A 13,377-nucleotide genomic window follows, 5' to 3' on the forward strand; every position below is an offset into this window, starting at 1 on the left:
ATGATGTTTTTGAAACAACTGGTCTGCAAGTCCCCTGGGGAGTCTCCACAGTGCTCTTCTGTCTTGGTGAGGACACAGGATTCTGGCTCCAAGGAGACCTGTTAGGATCTGACCAGCAGTTCCAGGGATGCATCCTGTTTTCTCCTCGAATTCTATGCGTGGTCTCATGATGGTAATTTCTACAGTGACCCAAGAGGATTGGTAAGTACCCTGTCATGGCAAGTCAGGGATGGCTTTAAATAAATATATATGTCTATGTATATATATACTGAAGTTTGAAACAAAAGTTTGAAAAATTCTCTAGCTAGCCGGTAAAACAGCATGATGAGTACTAGAAGGGATTGCATGTTTTTGAAACAACTGGTCTGTTTTCAGTTGTGTTTCATGAAGTCATCACATCTTAGACACAAAGGGAGTTTTAGCTTCTGCCTGTCACCTGCTGCTTTATCTGCATGAGGAGACACGGAGTGGGGAAGGTCTATGGATATTCAAAGTCTTTGACACTGGTCATTTGAGCCTATGTACAAACTAGCTTATCCTATTCTTACAATGAGAAATAAGCCCGAAAAAAAAAAAAAAAAGAAAAGTTAAAAAGCTAAAAAGTTAAATGTCAAGGGGCAACACAACATCGGTCAATTTGCACCTAGGAAATGTCAGAATTACAACTTATGGGCAGGTGTGTTGGACTTCAAACCTCACATAGGGTTTACGAACATGAAGGTATAACACCAGATATGCTAAGACTGGTTCACTGGGTGTTATACACAATGAGTGAATCATTGAACATTTTATCAAAAACTAATGATGTTCTATATGTTGGCTAATTAAATTTAAATTAAAAAAAAGATTGGTTGGGACTCAAAGAGAGAAATATCAGCTCATTAATTAAAAAAAAAATAGACCCTACTTTCATGAGGCTTAGGTTTTGTTTTAGATCAGTGCCTACATGTATGAAATACCATTGAGAGGAAATACATGATAACTCCATCACTGTGTACTCTTCCACCTTACTTGTCCAATCGATTTCTCTTTCTCCTGTAATACTCAAATGCCTCCTCCTTGGAAGACACTTCTCCATCTCACCTTGGCTCATGCAAATATCCCTACTTTGATTCTTAAGGCTTCTTTTTCAAAATTCTGCCATAGCACTTAACATTATACTGCCACATCGTCTGGAGTTATGAGCTTCTCCGTGGGGGGAATGTCTCGCCAATTTCTGTGATACCTGGAACAATGGCCAACAATATTTATTTCTATGTTTCTTTAATGAGCCTTGTTGTTACCCTTCTGCCACAAACATTCTTTAGAAAACCCCAAAATATGGCATCACAATTTACTATTGCTAAATGAATATGTAAATATAATGGCTGTGGTTACCCAATTGTTCCTGTGAAAGGCTTCCTTTCTTTAAAAACAGGCCAACACTTTGATTTGTCGCATATCTAAAGCACTTAGGTGCCACAGCTTCTTTGTGTCATATTTGGTCGCATGGTAACAGGGTCCTAATGCTCCCTAAGGTCTTCTTTACCAGGTTCTTCTTCTGTCTCCTGGAACCACTCTAAAGTGGAATATAACATTCTACTCAACACCTTCTTCAGGTGCGATGGGTAAGTCTTCTTGTTTCTGAGGAAGAATGATTTTGTTTCTTATGATTCTATGATGCACTATCCAGGTCTCTGTCTATGTTCCCCTCTCTTTTTCCCCTATCCTTCCCTTCCCTGCTCCATCTCTGGGATCTCTTTATGAGTCGTCTGTATTCTCCACCCAAGATACTACATTCGACTACTTGTTCATAGCCCAACATGGCCGTTAGCCCTTGAATCTCTATGGTGCTAACCTTAATCTCTAAGACTTTCCTGTGAATGGGCAATCAAGCTTCAAAGACTTACTATAAGATTTCCAAGAAAGAAAATTTGGCCCATTTGGAGTTGGGTATCTACTTCTGGGCCCAACAAGCTAACATCAACTTGGAGAGGGTCCTGTGGGAGATGGCACATGTTAAGCTTAAAAAGGAGGCTGGGAATGACTGCTAAATTGACTGGTGGACATTTACAGCAATTTTTAACTCCTCCTTCCTGCTTCTCTAGTGCTATCTAATACACTGAATATTTCTCACATCAATTCCCTTTTGTTTCTCCCTTCCCACTGTTTTTGCCTTCATACATTCTTGCTTAGATTATTGTGATAGACTCTGATTTGGTCTCCTTGCTCTGATCTCTTCCCCCATGCTAATATACATTCCACATTGCTGCTTCTAGAAACCATGAAGTGACCATGTCATTTTCCTCATTTGGACCCCTTCTTGGCCTCTTACTACTTATGAAATAAAGTTCAAACTCCTTTAAAACCAGATCCCTCACTTGCCTCCTCCAACCCTCTGCTCATTATGCTTGGTTGAACTGCTTTGAATGGTTTGCTGCTCACAAGCCTACATGTCCCAGCTCCCTTCTTCTCTGAGAGCTTCTGCAGCTCTTTGTATCACAGTATATATAAGAGTGGCCATAGCAGAGCTGGTCTCAAGGAATGGTTGTTGAATGAAAAATGTATTAAGAGATATGAGTAGACTATAGGACTGAGAACTCTGGTCTTGACATTGGCATTCTTATTCTCCCATCCTATCAAATTTTTCTAAACTGTACTTCTTGAATGTCCAGGCGTGCGTGTGTGCACAGACACACACAGACACACACAGACACACACTGTGGGGATTACAATGGAAAAAAAAAAAAAAACTATGTTTGGCCTTCTTATTAATGCATAGGCTCAGCAAAATGTCAAGGTTTTCTAATTTTGCTGAAATGAAATCAATTTAATGTAGTAACACAACCTCATGCTAATTAGAAGCTCTAATTGGCATCTTCAATTAGCAAAACCATGAAACATTAAAATTGCTTAATGTAGTATTTTTAAAAAATGTATACACAATCTTTAAGAAACTTAAAACCTGTTGGGATAAAAATAATTGGTATAAAAACTGGAAAGTGCCTTTAAAAATCTGGGGCTCAGTTTTAATATCTGTAAAGTGGAGATTGATCAATCTCTTAGGTAACTTCTAGCTCAGATTTATAACCCAGGAATAGACTAAAACAACCTCACATCTTATCTTCATCTATTGAAGAACCACTGCGGGACAAAATGTCCTAGCTGGCCATTCCCAATTCCTAAATCAGGGATTGGCCTGTATTAGGGACTAAAAAAACACTTGTTGACTAGATAACTGACCAAGCTTTGAACAGTATCTGCAAAGGAAGAAAAAGGATTATATCCAAGGATATAGGTGAACTATTTAGGGAATGATTAGACCATATTGACTTCTACAAAAGAGAACTGAGAGGCCACTTGGAAACATACAATTGGCAAGCTGAGTAACTGCATTGCTGTTGGGAAGGGAATTAGGTAGGAGCTCAAGGAACCAAGAACTCCCTTGGGAATGGCCATAGAGCAGATGTTGAGAACAAATAAGTAACAATTTTTAGAAAGAAGAAAAAGAAATGCAATTACTGCCCACTGAATTTAACTATCCAGTCTTGCTGCCCATAAGTCTCTTTCTTTAGTGCAGGAATGAAGAAATAAATAGAACATGACCCATGATGACTGAAGCAAAGACTAAAAATAGAATTTGTAAGGACATGATGATGATGATGCTTATCAACATTTTATAGTCATCTGCTATGTATAAGACACCTTGTATAATGGAGTAGAACATAATGGAAGGAGGGAAAATGATAGATTAAGGCTAATTAAATGAGATTATTAATGTAAGAACCTTAATCTAGTAGAAATCAATCAACATTAAATCCTCCTTTTCCCCATTTGAGTTAAATAGACCTATATTTGAATACAAGCACTCCAATTACTAACCACGTGACCCTCAACAAGTTGTTTCACCTCTCTGAAGTCAGATTTATTGTATGTAAAATGGGGAAAGGAATACTTAGTTTATAACACTATTATAAGATTAAATGAAATGTTATATGTAGACATAATTTGTTAACTTATGCAAATATGGGATTTCAAATACTAGCTATTCATATTACTCAACAGTGAGATAAAATGTATGCACACAACCATGAATAATAAGCAGTGGATAATTGTGTAGAAAGAGTGGTAAGGAAAGTCATGTGCCAAAAACTGAGTGAGAGGAGGCAGGAGAAGTAATGGGGACTAGATCATATTGGGTCTTGTAGATCACTGTCTACAAAGACCTTTGAGTTTTATTTGATTGAAATGGGGAGCCAGTGCAAAATTTTTAGCAGGAGGGTGGCATAAGATAATGTATGTCTTAAGTGGATACTTGGCTGCTCTGCTTAGAATAGACTGCTGTGCATAGGGGTTAAAAAAGAAGGGGGGAAGTCTAGGAAGTTATTGCAGTAACACAGGCAAAAGATAATGATGGATTAGACCAGAGTGGTAGTGGTGGGGTTGGTGAGGAACTATTGGATTCTGGTATTTTTTGAAGCTAGAACCAAGAGTATTTCCGGACAGAGAAAGAGAGACAGCACAGATGACTCCTATTTTTAGATTCTAGCCTAAACAACCAGAAGGATGGGATTGCCATCCACTGAGATGGGGAAGCTGCAGATAGCCTAGGTTTGGGGAGGAAGGATCAGGATCTGTTTAGGACACGTTGAGCTGGAGAGGTTGGTTAGGCATCCAAGTGGACATATCAAGTACTGAGTTGAACACACTAGTCTGGAATTTGGGAGGTGGGTCTAGGCTGGAGACATACATTTGGACATTGTTGGCATGTAGATAGATGGTATTTAAAGAGCGGTGGTGAAGCTGACAACCGATCTTTTCCCAAGACTGATTTCACCTTGTTTTAGCCTAGGTCCAAGAAGTGGAGTTTCTTCCTTCCTTTCTCCTCCCTCTGTTCTTTCCATCTGTCTGCACTCCCCTAATGACTCCTTGCTTTTACACAGGAGAGGACCATCCATCCACATCTTTGGCCCTTTGTGCTTTGATAGTTTATTCTTCTGCCTCTACTCAGCTTCTCTGGTACAGTGACTGCCATACTTTGTTGGGATTTTGTTTCGAGCCACGGAAGGAGACAATGAAGCTAAGTGATGCAGGAAGTGAACTCATGACCTTAGATTTGGAAGACTGAGAAACTGGAGACAGCAGATTTTTGCACAAGTTCCCACAGAGTTAGGTGTTAATCACACCCCTACCTTCAGCAAAACCCCCATCATAAGTGCAAGTTTATTTACTCTGTATATTCTGGGGGACAAATTCTTGTTATTTTTAGAGAGGATACAGTAGAACCAGAAGAATTACCTTTTGCCTTCAAGTAGTGTCCGCTTTAGTAGGGAAAGTCATACTTACTCATGAGAAACGATACGATGCATTCAAGAGAAAAGAATGGGACAATGAATGGATGGAGGGGTTACTGAGAAATAAGTTATTCCTATTTGACCATCACATTTCAGATTAAATGTCATACCATCTGCAAAGTGTTCATTAATTCCCCATAAGAATGATCAGTGATCCTAATAATGTACCAGAAAATAACTCTTATTATTTTATAAGATTTATTTTATCCCTCCAAAAATAATGCACCTTCTTTGTAAAAAAAAAAAAAAATCAAAACAAACAAACCAAAGAAAATTTCATGACCAGGGATGACGATGAGACTGTCCTTTGGATATTTTTTGTATGTATATATTTATTTTACAAAAATAGAGATCATGCTGTACTTCTCTGTAGACTCTTTTCTCACTTGACAGTGGAGCTGAAGAGTTTTCCATGTCACTCAGTATCTGCCTACGACATCATTTGGGTACCTGCCCATTATGATTATCATGGCTATACTGTGATGATGGGGATTGTGACTTATTTCATTTAATCACTCTTCAGCATTCAGGACAATGATGAGTAAAAGGATGTTCTCGTCATCACAGAATATTAGAGAGTTTAATGCTCCCTCAGGCAACATCTCACTAATTTCCTACTTTGCAGATGGGAAAGTTGAGCCTCAAAATGTTAAATGAATGGATAGGTCAGATGGTCAGAAAGCTGCAGAACCAGAACTGAAACCAAGTGCCTGGACTCCAAGCCCAGTGTTCTTTCAGTACAACATCTGAAACCCGAGTCAACCCAACATCTGTGAAGTAGATGTGTAATACAAGAAGAGGGTAGAGTTTGGCAAGAGAAGTTTGGGGAGAAGATGACTGCAGGGGTCTCTTGTGGTTCTTTTGGAACTTTCAGTTTTACTTCAAACCTGGAGACCCCAGGGGGGTGAAATTGCAGGGTGAGGTGTGGAAAAGATCTCATGAGCTCAGGTTTGCAAAACCCACAGTTGTACAATAGCTCAGCTCAAGCCAACACCCTGAGAAGTGCAAAAAAGCCCTAGGAGAGTGTATGGCCACCCAGAGTCTCAATTCTGGTTTCACATCATATCTGAAGGGTTCCCATCCCTTAGCAGTGAGCCCTATGAAACCTATTAACATTTCAACTTTACTCATGGTCAGGGATGATTTGAGGTGTTGATTCTGGCAACCCAGAATGTTTCTGGCTTCCTGGAATCACTCTGTAAACCTCCTTATTATAGAGGGAAGCCCCAGACCACACTTAACAGTGAATGAAGAGCAAAGAATACTGGGAGTTCCAGCCTGCTATAGGAATAAGACACCATCTTTCCAGCTACTCCACATTTTCACTGGCAGGATCTAACTAAAACGTACACCTGGCCAGGCCACTCCTTGCCTAAACTTACCCATGGCCTCAGGGTAGAGTCCCATCACTCTGTGTGGCACATAAGACCATCCACAACCTGGTTTTTGCCCACCTCTGTCTTCTTTCTGCTATTTTGTCTTCAGCAACACAGAACTTCCCATAGGTCCTGGCACAGAGCCATCCTATTTTTCATCTGGCTCCTACTTTCTGGAATGCTCTTCCTCTTCTTTTATCTATGGCTAATCTCACTTATCTGGGTTTGGTCCCCCTCTCTCTATATAAATAACTCTAAAATTCTATAATCTGTGATAGTTTCTGAAATGTTCTTGGCAATTTTCATACAAATGATTGAACTTTCTCTTACATCCATATGCCCATCTATGATCAATGTTACTTCCCCCAGTGGCATGGTTCAAATCACAGGACACCTGCTAAACATGCAGCGTGAATGTAGCAGGGAGCAACAATTTACCAGATTTAGAATCTAGAAAGGACTGGCTTCTTATTTTTCCCAGCTGCAAATTATTTGTATGGCATAGATGGTTTTCTCTAGCACCGCACTTAGGATATTTACTTAAATATTGGCAGTGATAAAATGGTGGGTAAGAAATTGCACATTCATCAAAAGTAGGAGGCCTGATAGAGTGCATAAACATGGTACTCATCTCAAAATTAAATTACCATATGTACATGGTTTGGCTTGTCATTTATGTACTTGTATATTTATATACCCATCATCCTTAATCACCTACAAGAATGAATGAGTGCATTTAAGAACAAATGTTTGCAACATAAGCTAATGGTTAATTGAAAATGTTTTCTTGGAGGAGAAATCTGAAAGGCAATACCAGAGAAAACAAAAGCATTTTAAAGGAACAACAAGACTTGCTAATATCAGACAGTTTGATTTTAGCTGAACCTAAAGGTAATTCCTGGTGAGATGTCTCAAAATTATTCTTTTTAAAGCACAGCATACCCAGCACAGAAAGACAGCTCAGCTTATCAGGAAGAACACTGAATTTAGCATCAGGATGTTTGAGGCCAACTCCGTTCGTAGCCTTTTATGGGTGTGTGATCCTGGAAAATTCTATGTAACTTCTCCAAGTTTCTGTTTTCTCATATTTAATATAAGAATAATGCCACAAACTTGCTACTACATTTGAAAAGCATCAAACACATGAAGCAACTTTGAGGGGCTAATTAAATGTCATTGACATGCATATGATACTCCTCTACCCACATCAGCATTTTCTAAAAATCAAGGTCATATAGTCCAGAAATGCTACTTGTGCTACTATTTCAACAACAACAACTACTACTACCACTAATAATAGTAATAGCTACTAATTATTGGGAATTGATTACATGCCTGCATTGCTTCAGCATTTTAAATGAATTAATCATTTATACCTCATAAAACCCTTATGAAGTAGCTACTTTTATTTTCTCATTTTACAGGCAAGGCATTGGAGACCCAGAGAAGTTAAGTAACTTACCTAAAATCACACAGCTAGTAATTCTAAGACTGGGATTTGAACCCAAGCTTGGACTCTGGGATCCAGGCATTAATAGTTATACTCTGTTGTAATAATTATAGTCCAGTAAGCTTTTGGTTGGATACTGCCTTGTTCTTTCATAAAGATAATCTCACTTGATCCCTGCAGCAGTCCTGTGAAGTAGAGGTTAGTGACTACCCTTACTTTATACACTTCGCACACTTTACAGATGTGCAACTTGGGTCAAAAAGATGAAGCGATTAGACCAAAGTCACCCTGCTCTGGAAGAGTGAAATCAGATGGTCATTCCACTGTGGTGGGGACTGGTAACTTCTCCCACACTGTTTCTGGCTCTGCTCTGCTCTTCTCTTATTGGCACCCCCCTCCCTGAGCACGCCTTTGACGAAGACCCCAGTTGAGTCCTGGTATGTTTTTGTTTTGACAGTTCCCTCTTCTGTCTCATTCTCTCCAACACTCAGTCTATGATGCACGAGACTCGTTTCTACAAGCATCACCTGGTTCTGCAGAGCTTAGAATGAGCTCCAGTGGACTTCTAGTCCAGATGTCCTTGGCACTTAAGGAAGTCACCATTGGGAGGATGGCACCTCTGATGTCAACCTCTGATATCAAGGTCACCTCCTGCTGGGGTGCTGAGCTCACCCTTTATTCCCACTTCCTCTGGAGGAAACTCAAGATTATCCTTAAACAGAGCACCCACTAAGTCATTGCTCTCTGCAAATTTTAGACATGCACCCTCTTTCCTGTTGTCTGTGGTTTTGAACTCTTCCTCACCTGGCCTTGATTAACCTGTCTAAACCTTCCAGACTGTTGTCTTTCATTTATGTCATTTTTTCCTCTGGGCTCTCATAGCACCCAAGATTTTATTTATTTATTTATTTATTTATTTATTTATTTATTTATTTATGTATTTATTTATTTATTTGAGAGAGAGAGAATGAGCTGTGGGTCAGAGGGAGAGAAAGAGAGAAGCAGACTCCCTGCTCAGCAGGAAGCCCAATGTAGGGCTTGATCTCAGGACCCAGAGATCATGACCTGAGCCGAAGGCAGATGCTTAACTGACTGAGCCACCCAGGCACCTCATTCAATCTCTTTAAAAAAAGAGTCTTTGCTCATCTTAGCGTTTGTTACACCATCTTAAAATGATTTGTTTCATTGTTCCTCTCCTGCAGTGTGCACTGAGCTCTTTGAGGGCAGTGGTTTCTGGCATCCTCTATAATGCCTGGCACATAGTAGGTGCTCAATAAATAGTTGTTGATTAAATGTTTACTTCTATCTCTGAAGGCACCAAGTGTCTTGAAAGGATCTCTTTATTGATATCCCTGCCTTCTAGACTATGAGTTTTCTGAAGGCAGACATTTGGTCTTGCTCAATATTGCATCCTCAGTGGCTGACTTGGAGGAGGCATTCAGCGAAGGAGGAACTGACCAGAATTTCAGATCCTTTAATACTGTCCTTCAGCCTGTCCTCAGCTTGCCCTGCCTCCCCTGAAATGCATCTTTCCCCACGGTTTCTCCACCTCCCATTTTCTCTTTATTTCTAATGTCTTCATTTATGGTCTGATCTATATAATTTAGCATTTGCTTATATTATGGCCTCACTTTTCCTTGTCTTGTATGTTCATAGTCGTCCCCTGCCAGTGAAAATATAAGTATAAACTTAAATGCGATAACACTTTTTTGTATTAGTAGAACTTCTACCCATCTTCTTTTTTGTATTTCAAAAATTAGGCATTCATTAATGATAAACACCCATATTGAATAAGCTCATAAAATGTGTTACTGTGTATATGCTTTACATACAGATCATGTTGATCTTCATGACAGCCATAATAAGGAGGCATTGGGGAAACTGAGGCTTAGCAAGGCTATATCCTATCCAGGTAGTGAATAACAAAAGCATAATTGAAATACAGAGCCTGTGAGTCCAAACATTTCTACTTCTTCACCATGGACAATTTTACTTCTTTCACCAGAGAAGCAATAAAAATAATATTAAAATCCCCATAATTCCAATCTGCTACTTGAGGCAGCCAGTGTTAACATATTGATACATGGCTTTCCAGTCTGTCATAAGCAGCCTCTAGCATGTCTCTCAATGAACCCCACATCCAGCTATTCATACCCTTGTGGGATCGCCTTTCCCCATTGAGTGAGGGCTGGATTTAGTGACTCACTTCTAATGAATATAATAAAACAGAAGCAATTGAATGTAACCTCTGGAATTAGGTTATAAAAAAGACTGTGGCTTCCACCTTGGATCTCTCTTCTTTTCTCTGAGATCCCTCATTCTGGGAGAGGCAGACTGCCATGTTGTGAACAGACCTATTGGAAAGTCCATGTGATTAAGTAATCCATGATTCTGATCCACAGCCAGCAAAGATCTGAGACGGGTCAACTGCCACATGGATGAGTGTGGAGGCAGCCCTGCCCTATTTGAGCATGGTGGTGGTTCTCCCAGTCGACATGCTGATTCTGGCTTTGTGAGAGAGAGTGAGCCAGAGACACTCATCTAAGTTGTGCCTGGATTCCTGACCCAGCATCTGTGGAATGATACACTTTTGTTGTTTGATGGTGCTAACTTTGGGGGTGATTTGATATATAACAATAGGTATATAATGCACAATCCTATACACATTAATATAAATATGGTTAAGCATCTATGTTTTACAACTTATCACAGATTAAAATTTACTTTATTGAGTGAAACAAACTGCGAGGTCCTGCTTGTGTCTAGCAGCCTTCTTTAAAAAACTTTTTTAGAGATTGTGCAATACAGCCACATCCAGAAAATACACAAGGGACAAATATGCAGCTGAAAGAATCATAAACACCCTGGTTCCAATTTCAGTATATTTTACTTTTTAAATAAAATAAATCTGCAGGGTACATGCAAAATCAGTAACTATTTCATCTTCAAAGAAAAGAAAGGAAAGCCAGAGAGAGGCATTATTTTAGGACGGTTTATGAATTAGAGTCTCTGAATCAGTGTGAAATGTTGCCATATACTTTAACCATCTAAAGAGGAAATTCTTCATCAAAATTAGTCATCAAGAGGAAGTTTAAGAATTGTGCCATAGTGGAGAATAAATAGTGTGTGGCACAGAGTGGGGTCTGGGTACAAACTATTGAATGAACATGGAATCTGAAACCTGGATTGGAGCTCTCTGTTGCTTGGAAGTGTGTGATGTCATCACTCAACATAGATGAGCTTTGATTTCCTCATCTTTAAAATGGGAACATGCTCAGGGCACCTGAGTGGCTCAGTCGGTTGAGCATCTGAGTCTTGATTTTGGTTCAGGTCACCATCTCAGGGTTGTGAGATCAAGCCCTGCATCGGGCTCTGTGCTGAGCATAGAGCATGCATAAGATTCTCTCTCTCTCTCTCTCTCCCTTTGCCCTGTTCATGCTCTCTCTCTTTTCTCTCTCTCAAAAAAGAAAAACGGGAACATGCTCATGAAATGATGCATTTAAAAGAAAATGGCCTTGTTTATAAACGCCTTTTGCAGAGCACTTGGCACACAGCAAGCTTACAATACATCAATTACAATCGAGTACTAGTTCTGATTTCAGGACACCATCAAATAGTGATTTACCACAATATAAGCCTTAAGTAAACATAGAGTTTTAAAACATAATAACTCCATTTCTTATTAAATAATCCATGCTCATAATAAAATTATTTTTTAAAATACCCTTTAAAGCACAAAGTAGAAAGAACAAATCACTGCGAAATTCTACCAGCAAGAAAGAACCAACATTAACCCTTTGGTGCACATCATTGCAGATACCTCTGTGCATAGACAGATAGGTTGGAAGGATGGGAGACTATTTAGGTAGATAAATAGCTAGCTAACTAGAGATCCTACTTGACATGCTGATTCCAATAAAGCATTTACCTAATTTCACTTGAATGTAACCAAAGAATGATAAACCGAAGTGAAACTGAAGGAATTGCTCAAACTTAGATCATGTTTTTTCTCCTCTGCCAGCAACAGGATTTCCTCTATTCTCTCTCTAGTAAGGCTAAGTAAAAACCTGCTGCCATCAATTAAGTTGGTGTTATTTTTTTCCCCTTTTAAGTTACATGTTTACACTTTCCAGGCATACTAATTAACTTCCTACCATGAGAGATGAAGTGATTCATACTCTGATACTTTCTCTCATTTCTTTTGCCTCCTGACTTTTGTTACTTTTATAATTTTAAACTTGAAATGATTGATAACACATTCTGTTCAGCAACAGAAAATGTTACTGTTATGCTGTTGTTTATCTCTGTGTAAATGGATTTAATCCTCATTGCCACTTCTTTTTACCCATAACTTCATCCTAGAGGTGTGTGTGTGTGTGTGTGTGTGTGTGTTCAATAAATTCATCTTGTAACTGAATTAATCTTCCAGTGTATTTCCCAAAAGGACTCATATAGTTCCCAAATTCTTTCATGTTTGAGAATGTCTTCAGTTTTAATATTCTTGAGTTACACTTTCCTTTATTTGGGACTTTTGGCATTACTCTGGTTTCTTCTGGAAAAATAACGGTGTAGAGATATCTGAGGCCAGCTGGATCCCACCTTCACTGCCTTCTTTGTGCCTGGATGATCTCACTCAGTTAATGTTGATCAGGGCATGCTCAGTGTCTCCATGTAAATTGTGTTTTTTTTCTAGTGTATTAGTTTCTTATGATGTGCAGATTTAGTATTTTTCTAATAGGAAAAAAAAACCCCTCATGAAATTACATCTGTGAAGCACTTTTCCATTTTTTGGGCACTGTTCTTAGGAAATATAAGTGACCTTTAAGTGGGTCATCTTTGAAGTCCTTACTTATCATCATCACTCATTGATTTATTCAGTTTGTCTTCTTCCTTTGCATTCACTGTGATGTTCTGAAGCCTTCTTTTTTTTGTCATTGTTTGATTTTCTTAGTTGCGCCTAGTCTGTTCTTTGCTTGTTTGCATTTATTTATTTGATCTGTAAGGATGTTGCTTTGGCCCCCCAATTGTTTCCTTAACCCGGCAATCTCCCTTTTCATCCTGGTATATTGCTTCATCGTCTTGTTTTTGAGTCTTGTATAAATGACACCACACTGAGTTTTTTATTGTTCTTTTTCAGACTGTGTTTCTTTTCCCTTTTGTGTTCTAGAATGCTTGCATAGTTAAAATGCCATTTCCCCAATTTTTCCTTATGCTTTGT

This window comes from Phoca vitulina, unplaced genomic scaffold (genome assembly GCF_004348235.1).
Source record: "Phoca vitulina isolate PV1807 unplaced genomic scaffold, GSC_HSeal_1.0 scaffold18, whole genome shotgun sequence".
Lineage (NCBI taxonomy): Eukaryota > Metazoa > Chordata > Mammalia > Carnivora > Phocidae > Phoca > Phoca vitulina.